We start from the raw sequence: 10,095 nt of genomic DNA on the forward strand, positions 1-10,095 counted from the left end.
TTTTTTGTTAAGCAGTTTCGAATGTTTTTTGTTGTTGTTGTTAGTTTGTTTTCTCTCTACAATTTTCACCTGTTTTCTGTTTACAAAAGTTGTTGTCGGTGGCTATGATGTGGTTCAGTAACGTTGGCAGAAAAACCAGCATCAACAAAAAGTAGCAAAACGTCATGAGAAATAAAAAAAAAACGCAACCACTTTTTTTATGCAAAAAGCAGGGAGTCCCAGAGTACAAATACAGTCGTTAAGTTTGTAGTGGTAATTCACAAACACTCGCACACAATTCTACCCACCTACATGCACGCAATCGTTCGAAAGAGTCCAAAGAGAAAGACCTCTTTTAGGCTTTCACTTTGACATTCACCGTTTTGCAAATGTTTTACCAGCTACAGGACAGGAAAAAATGTTGGTCATGTTTTAAAGCTGTTTGTTAAGTCTGGTTAATACGTTTACTAAGTCAACAATATGATGCTGATACATCGATATGAATAATAGGTAAGACTGGTAGCCTATTTGAAAATATATGGAACATAGACAAGATTAAATGAAATCTTAAAAAGGAAAATTAAATAGAGTCCACTCTTTATGGGGACTCAATTCATAGTTGAGCCGGTTTGCGATTATAACCTTCAATGTTACGTATTAAGTTGCTGGTTTATGTTGCTATGTTATGGTCTGAATATACTAATAAGTAAACAAAATATTATTTGTTTATTGTTTATTTTAATCAGTAAATGTATGATAAAAAAAGAAGAGAAAAGTAGCATTGGCTGCTAAGGCCATCAGCTAAGGAACCAAAATAAATTGAAGATAATATTCCGAATTATGTGGATCGTCAACATGGATCCTCTGCGCTACACTATTCATTCCGAATTTTTATAAATCGGATAAAAGTATGTTTTTTTGTAGGTTATTCAACTCGATAGACTTACCGAAAGACAGGTGTCATTCGATTATCTTAAAAGTTGCACTGGTCAAAAATAGTAGGATGGTAATATTTTTATTGAAAACTTCTTATACCAATTATAAACCAAATATAAACATTGTATGGAATATTGATTTCATACATAGAGACGGAATATGATCACCTCCTAGATCAAACTGTTCTTTTTGGAAGGTGAACAAGTAACACGTTTGTCAAAACCATGTTTTTATTCGGACATTATGTATTTGATTTCGACAAACATTTTATGTTTGACGACAAACATTTATGTTAAAAAAAAATATGCCCTAGGAGGTGATCATATTCCTTATCTGCGTGCATTTTTTTAATATATCAACAATATTACTTAAACGAAAGAGTTTCACCTACTAAAATTTCCATGCCAACCTCATACCACCATTGGAAAAACTTTTTCGTTGACTGGCTTTATAAAGGTTACCTTTTCATTTAGTTAAAGGCCTTTATATGCTTTATGTGCTGTGTCAGAGTTGGTGTGTGCATTTGTGTGTGAATTGGTATGTGTGTTCGCATGTGTGTTATTAGTGTTTTTCATTTAGTGGCAACACTGTTTTTTCTATAACAAAAACATCGCGCAAAACTGAAAGTCTTTTTGTAATTTGTTTTACAACTCAGTGAGATTGTGTGGGTGTGTGTCTAAAGCCCACCAACATATGCATACACACTCACTCACACAGAAGCATTGAAAATCCACGCGTTTACCACTGAGTTTTGTTTATAAACAAATGTGAGAAAAAGAAAAAAAGAACAGAAACGGAAAACTGTTGTGTGTTTGCTTTTTCCTGTGGCCCCAAAAATTAGGCCAATTGGTTTTGTAATACAATGAGGCCTGCAGGGGGGAAAGAAAGGAAGAAGTGCGTTGAAATTCCACCGACCAACGAATACAGTATTTAATGAGTAGCAAGCTCCTGTTCGTTTGATGTGAAGCACACATGCACATACACAAATGCTCACTCTCCTATCTTAATACACTTTAAATTGCCGCCAAAAGGCAAATTAGTTTGCTTTCATCCATCATAATCAAGTTTTATGGCATATTAAACGTTGTATGGCTGATGGTTCCACATCCTAATAGATGCGTTTCTAGGTTATTTTAGGTTAGGTTATGGTGGCAGCCTGTTACTTCAGGCTCAATTAGACAATCAGTCTAGTGTGTGACCACATAAACATAAAAATCCAATTACTTATAGACATTTCCGACGGATCAATTAGACAAGAAGTCAATTGTGAGAACACATATATCAAAAATTATCTATTAGATATAGATAGTCTTCATATTTCATACTGGTCAATTATGTCAATCGTCTGCAAACTATGAGGGTTTTTCTGCTCAAAATGCTATAGTCAAAAAATTGATTTCAACAATAATGATTGCATTGATCGTGATGACTTTTATTCTTTCCGATTCCAGACTTTAATATCTGATATTTTCAACTTAAACTTATGGCATGTATGTATATTCTTCTTTGACGACTATTGAGTAATACTCGTAATCAACATATAAAGTTTTAGAGTCATAATGATTTCATTGACTTTTTTCTTTCCGATTCCAGACCTTAATATCTGATATTTTCAACTTAAACTAATAGCATCTATGTATATTCTTCTTTGGCGACGATTGACTAATAATCAACATTTAAAGTTTTTAAGTCATCATGTGGTTTTAATTACGATGGTCGTGTGAGTGACAAATCCTCTGTCATACACTAAATCAAATGTCATTTTAATGTTTGAATGCATATCCATCAAACGCACACGAATTCACTAGGACATGTGAAGATACTTAAGTGATCCATTTATACTCTACTATATGCTTGTGGCACCGTAAACGAGTTTTTTGGTGTGGGCAAAATTTAGGTCTTTCGTATAAAAGCCAATTTGCAGAGGAAATTATTTGTTGAAATCGAGTTGTCTATCAAGTTAGGCATACAAAAGGTTGTGTGTATCCCCATCTACCCCTCAATAACATTTGTAATCAAATACAGGGATATACTTATTTCCATATATATGCTTCATAGTGGATTGGTATGGGTAGATAGCACAAAGACTCCATCGATAGATGTTAAACACAATCACATTAATTCTATTGAAATCGAGAAACACTCACATACACTAACGCTGAAATTGGCAAGGATTTCTGCACACGCAAATACACACAGTTGATACGCACAATTCACTTATTCTTAAAATGGCATAAGTCTTAATACTTAACCGGAAGATAGACCACCAGTTAGTATTTTTTTGTATGGGATCAGCTGTTTTATCGATACGATAAATAATACCAATACATTGAGAAACTAAAGGTTGAGTTACATATCATGCGTTAATCCGTGCGTTGATGGAAGGGTTGATTTTTTTCAGTTTTAAGCACTCAAACCAAACTGTTGCTTTCAACGAGAAAATTCAACTCTTCAATCAACTGACGCATTAACGCATGGTATATAACTCAACCTTAAGTCTAATAAAAAAATAAATAATGATATGGAAAATAAAACTGACTCTACAGCTGTGAATAATAATTCTGCAGAACATTTTTAATAACTTTGTTTAAGACAGTTTATTTTATTCAATTGTTTGAGTGTTTATAAAAAATAATTTATGATTTTTAAAAGAACGCTAATACTACATAAACTGAGATTCAGTAGAAATCGACTTAGGCTATTTCTTTAGAAAATTATACATTTATTTGCATCCTTCCTTTGTGTATGAGGAATATACGAACTTCTATATCAGTGATTAAATATTTGTGTGTAATCCTATATACTCGCATGTAGGTGAATTCGCGTGTCTTTGTAGAAACATAAAGATTTGTTCGATAGATTTATCAATAATATTGAAGCATTACTTCATCTGCAAACATTTGGCATTCTCTTTTTCGATTGAACTTCCGCCTACCTTACCTTTGAGCTTCATCACAACCATACACACACATATTTCACTATACATCCCATACATGCTCTAGACACCCGTATAATATAAGTTTTGTGATTCATGAATTGGAGTATGTATGCATAAAATTGCTTGATGTGGTTTATAAAGTGAAAACTTGATAGAGGGTTAAGCACTGTGGATGAAAAATAAATTTGAAGAAAGTAATACAGTCAAACATCTCAGAAGTGAACATCCACATTTCCACTTTTGGTGGGTGTCCACTTATTAATTTTAATGTATTAATATAGCAAATTTCTCAGGGCAATTGTCTACTTTTGAGAGGTGTCTGTTTTCAGAGTATCTAAGTTTCAGTGTACTTACAAGACGGTCTACCATGTTATGTGGTAAGCTTCATTTTTTTTATTTAGGGCACAAAGAGTTAAAAAGTAATCACTCATTTGTAAAAAAAAAAACATTAATATATATGTGTTGGAGTACGTATGAGGAGGAATCGGACGATAGCAGTGATGTTTCAGAGACGTATACATCCAAATTGATAGTGAACTGTAGATTTAGGTTTTGAGAGTTGATATTGGCTTGTTCGGTGCGAGGGAGTGAGCCCTTTTCACAATGTTTAACTTCAACTAGTTTAACTAGTTTAACTTCAACTTCATTGCCAAGAAATATTTTAAATATTTTTTTATTTATTTAATATATTTAATGCTAAATGCACAACAAGACAAGGTCTTAATTAAAGTGTAGGATTCTCATAACATACAATTTTCCGATTAATCATAATTTGTTTTTAAATCGACACGACATATTTCCTCTTTACATCTGAGCCATGTCAATAAGCTCCTAAGAGAATGGTAGAAAGATAAGTGCTCTTAGACGATGTTGTTTTACATCCCAATCGAAACTAAGCAACGAAAGGACCAACGAGAGATTGCAGAAGAATTCTCAGAAGTAGGGATGATCCCCCGAACCACGCGTACAATATATATACATAAATAATGATATAAAAAATTGATCATTCAGAATAGATTCTTAAAACTAGGGGCAATTCATGAAATTATTAATTATTCCATAGAGTATCATAAAAATTTCAAATTTATCTTCAAAATAAGAAGCCTTTCCTTCAGAACGAAATTTTAGATAAAAAAATTCCCCTTTATTTTGAAGAACAAATAAACCCGAATTTATGGTAAGCCATCTTCTCCAATTTTGTTTTCTTGGCTTTAAAAGAAATTTTTCAAAAAAAAAAAAATCGTTTATTTGAAATTCCGTTTCTCAGAAAAAATCTCTTCTTTCAGTGTATGCATGCATTAATTTATCTTGACTTGAATTTGTATTTTATTTTTTTATTTTTAATTAATTAAATTGTAATGCATTCCACTTCAAATATCCTTACCGCCCACTGTGCTATAATGCTATTGAACATTTGCATTTAACAAGAACAACAACAAGCTTGTGTACTTCACATACAAATCAACTTAACATTAATGCTTTTGATGAGCAAAAAGAAAAAAAAAATGATTTCATAAATACCCTCACTTGCTCTTCGTGTAAATATGACTAGTGCTGTGGCAAATGCTTACATTTGAAAGTGTATACGTGTGCGTGTGTGTGTGGGAGTACTTGTTCAAAAGCTATCAGTATGTATAAGAGTGAAGGGGCAATTTGTGTGCTAGTGTGTTAGAAAGTGGTTTTGCAAAATAGGATTAACCCCTTTTTTTACCCTCTGAATTTCTATTCTTATTTTCATTGCAAATTCTTCTTCTTTTTTGCATTTGAGCTAGTGTTTTTTTATGATTCTTTTGTGAAATTGTGCATAATTGTGTGTGTGTGGTTTTGATTAAATTTCCATCAATTTCTTAACAAAGCATTTGTGGCTTTGATGTTATTCTATTGAAAAATCATAGGAGATTAAGGTCTTAGACATTTATATGGCCTGTTACGGAACTTTTCTAATGCTTAATTAATTTTAACAAATTAAATGACTTTGAACTACCAAAGAATTTATAGAATTATTCCTGAACATCGTCCGTTATGAATATAATACGATAATTCGGTTGGCTGAAGATTAGATGTAAGATATACCATGAGTGTACTATTGAGGGCAAAGTATGAGAAATTGGCAAATAACACATTACATTATTGACTTATTTCGTATTATATACATTTGTTTTCTAGTAGGGTTGATTTAGGGTACTATATTATCGTTTGCTTACGACTTTTAATATTTTTCGCACATTTGTTTTTTTTTATGTGTCGCGTGACTACTTTATCTTTATTTGGTTTATTAAAATTTTGAAAACAAATGTAAGGCCTCCATTTCCATTAGGTTTCATTAAGGATATAGCATATTTGATTTTAGCATGACTTGACATATGCCATCTGTTTAGATGTCCAAGAGTACAAAAAAAACAAAACCCCTTTTGCTGTCTCCAAACCATTTTTCACACTTGAAGTCAATCGAGACTTATTTAAATCAATACGCCTATTCAATCACAATTTGATGAATGGTTTCGTTTTTCTAACCCTTGTGGATAATAACAATCGTCCAAATGATACGAAAAAATTCACATAAAAAAATGGTCTAAAAAAAAGAAATGATATATCACAGTTTCGAAGGATATGTTTCTGGCACGATCCAAATGGGGGGACCGCCAGTGTTAGAAACCGCATGAAATTGGTTTTAATATTACTTAACAATGTCAAATTGACAGTTCAAGAACCCCTCATCATGCCAAAGACACCAATAACCATAGAGAAAAATCTAAAAATATATGTAATGAAAGGCCAAGGATGCCCAAACACAAAAGGCCAGCATGTTAGGGTCTTTAACAAGGACGGGTAGTTACCCAACCCAATGGCGTCTGTAAGACCAAAACGACCCATCAATTCATTCAGAGAGATGTAACAAACTGACCGGTTAAACAAGCATCAATTTTGTTTGTTTTATGGCTAAGGCCGAAATGTTTTGGAGGATGTGGTGAAAAGATCTTCCTTTATGAAATATACCTTCTCCCACCACTCCTGCGCCAATGTACAGTGTAATATTGTCAGAAGTGACAACAGCCTGGTCAAGTCAACAAATAAGTAAAGAACCCTATTTTTGCCACTTCTTTCGGCCATTGGTTAACGTCAAAATATTTTCTTGGTTTCGAGGGATAAACCTAAACGAGAAGCCACACAATTTTAACAAAAGGGTCGACCAGTCACTAAGCCAACTGTCGACACATAATGGCGAGAGATTTTTGTAAGTCTGATTGTTTTTCGCCTTTTCATTGTGAAGAGGGGATAGGGAAAAATCCTAGATTTGACAGTGAATGAGTACTGCGCAAAGATAGTAGGAAGTATGTCCTCGTATGGAATGAAGCTGCAGAGTAGATCTTTAATGTCCCATTGAAGACAACAATGCCCATTTATCTTACTTAAGTTTACTTGGCGGGATAACTTCCATACGAAGAAGAAGAATTAGAATACACCCATGGAGTTTGTTTTCCTGCTCGAGTACTTATGTCTCAAAATGTTGGACTTTATGGCATTGGGTTTATGACTACTTTATTATCTAAATAATGTTCTTCGTTTTGATTTGAAATTAACACCTGGATTTCACAGCGGGTAAATACAAATAAACCGCAAATAATATAATTTTATATTGTCCACCAAAAGTCTTTTGGCATAGTTTTTTGTCATACTGTTGGTAACGCAAAGTGTAACACAAAAGAATTACAAATACTGGGTAAATAGGAGCCTGAGTATCGGAGGACACCACACAACTAGAAGCTGCAGCGGAAATTTCCGCAATGCGTGTCAAATAGATCCAGCACTCATGGTATCAACTATCTGTATACTATGAGAGATCCTCAAATGGATTATCTCCTAGACAGTAGTTTTATTGGGATTAAGCTATATAACTTAAGTCCAATTTAGGGCTACCAACAATTCGTCCTCTTTTATTTTTTACTTGTTTAAGGACTCTAATAGTTTGTTGTTCTTTTGGCTGGTTCTTAGATGGGACATTGGGTTTTACAAATCTTTATCAAATAAAGCAATTAAATGTTAACTCAATTAGTTCGCATATAAGCCGATATGGTTTGGGGACACTGCTGACGATAATGCCTTAAATTCTCGCTGTGTCATTGAGTGGCCATAAAAATATTTAATGTCATGTAATGCGTTCGTATTTTGTTACTTTTGTTGTTGCCAAATTAATGGCTGTTCTGATAAATTTCTAATATTAACAACAGCTAGGACAGCAATCATAATGTTTGGTGGCTTTTATGGCCTATAAAAAGAAATATAAAATAATAAAGCTGTACGTTTGAAAAAGCACAAATTACCACTCAATGACATGAATTACAAGTATGAAGATGAGAGAGAGGGGGAGGGTACTTACATCCTCTCTCTACCTCTTGGGCCTTCTTCATATACTACCATAACGTTTTTAACGTTGGCTTGTAAATATTACTCATTCGCCCTGAAGCACTGTCATTTAATTATTTGTTGCATGCTTTCCAAAGGAATTGGTGATACATTTTAATTATAACAGGAACGCCAACAATAGGGGGTAATAAAAACATCAATTAAATTGAGAAATTTCATATCGTAGACCCAAGATAAGCCATTCAAATTGAACGTATTATTAATAATCGTATTAATATAACGTATACGATACAATGGCAATCTATTTATAATAAGTATACGCGCTCATACTCACCCAAAGTTTTGAAGAGATATTAATAGCTTTAGAAGAATTACTGGCTAGATGAACAGGTTTTTAATTTTAATACGTCATTAGATTTTGCTGTTTCGTTTTTAAGGAAAAAAATCATATAATAAATAATTTATTTTTTATTAATTGAACAGGAGGACTTGGTAATTATATTTCGATCTTTAAGTCGAGAAATTTCTCTTCTTTTATCTTCTCCCCTAGAAATAACAAATTACTTATCATTTAAATTTTTCATTAGTAAAACTATTAGTAAACTGTTTTCGCAAAGTTGATGAACAAACACCATGGACAAATGTATACCTAAACCCTTCTTTGCTAATCCCAATTGGCCTTTTCTTATATAGTCAACGTACATTTATTTATAAGTAAAGTAATTTTTTGATTATTAAAAATATAAATTACAAAGCTTTTAACATGAATAAATCATAGAAACTAAAAGGAGTGAAAAGAAGAACAAGATTTTATGTTAGTGCTAGAATTCATTTTCCCCAGTTGAAAGAAAGAAAAATAAACAAAAATAAACATTGTAATTGCTCAGTCCGGGATCTCTGCGTAGCAACATGAATTTTATGGAGGCAATGGACTTTGAAATGAATGTGTTCATATTTTCCAGCAAATGAGTATAATCAGTCAACGCTAAAAAAGGGATTCTCAAGGGAGATATACATTTTAGTGGAATGAGATATTGCTTAACCACAGGAATGAGATATTGCTGAAGTCTGTGAGAACCTTGGTGTATGATGGACTACAATGGTAAACACTAAATATTACCGCTTAATTATTTAGAAAGCTTAAATCTCTGTGGCATAAGTGTTTTGCCACTGACAAGCCTAAAAGTATGCTGAAATTTTTCTTAAAGTTGAATTGTTTTTTCTTAAGAGAAGATTTTCGTATTTAGAGTTTCGCATTTATCCTATGATCCTTGACGGTTATGAAAAGTGTCCTGATGAGTTGGAAAGTCTATTGGTCGTTTACTTCTCGTTGCTGTTGTTGTTGTTGCTCCCAATATGAATTGCTGCAAAAAGCAAATACATTGAAAGTGATTAAGTCATTTGTTGTTCTTCAAGCCATATTCTTCTCCTTGGTGTACTATTTATGTTATTGTTATCCGGACATTTTCCAGTGGCTACTCATGCTTCTAATACTTTTTCTGGTAGCATAAATCTTATTGTAGTAATCTGCTGCTGTATGGTATCCCTTATTTCTTGCAGAGAAGTCCTGTTGTGTATTGTTTGTGTTATCCTAAAGCTTTGTTGCTTTCATTTCTCTTTTTTATGGCCGAAATGGACTGTGCTTCTGTGAATGGAGCATTATTCTTTGTATTCGTTAAACAGTGCGTTCATGAAGGGCAGGGGCCTTTTGCGGTATTGGGAATTTCTAAGAAAGTCAAATGTAGAGACGTTGGAATCATGGACCGTAATAATTTTCATGTATTAATTTGTTCTTCTGGTTGTTAATGTTGAGGGATTGTATGAGTCTATGGGTAGATTTATATACAATTATGATTTTGATTAAGTGAAAAAAAAAA

This window comes from Haematobia irritans, chromosome 5 (assembly GCF_050003625.1).
Source record: "Haematobia irritans isolate KBUSLIRL chromosome 5, ASM5000362v1, whole genome shotgun sequence".
Classification (NCBI taxonomy): Eukaryota; Metazoa; Arthropoda; class Insecta; order Diptera; family Muscidae; genus Haematobia; species Haematobia irritans.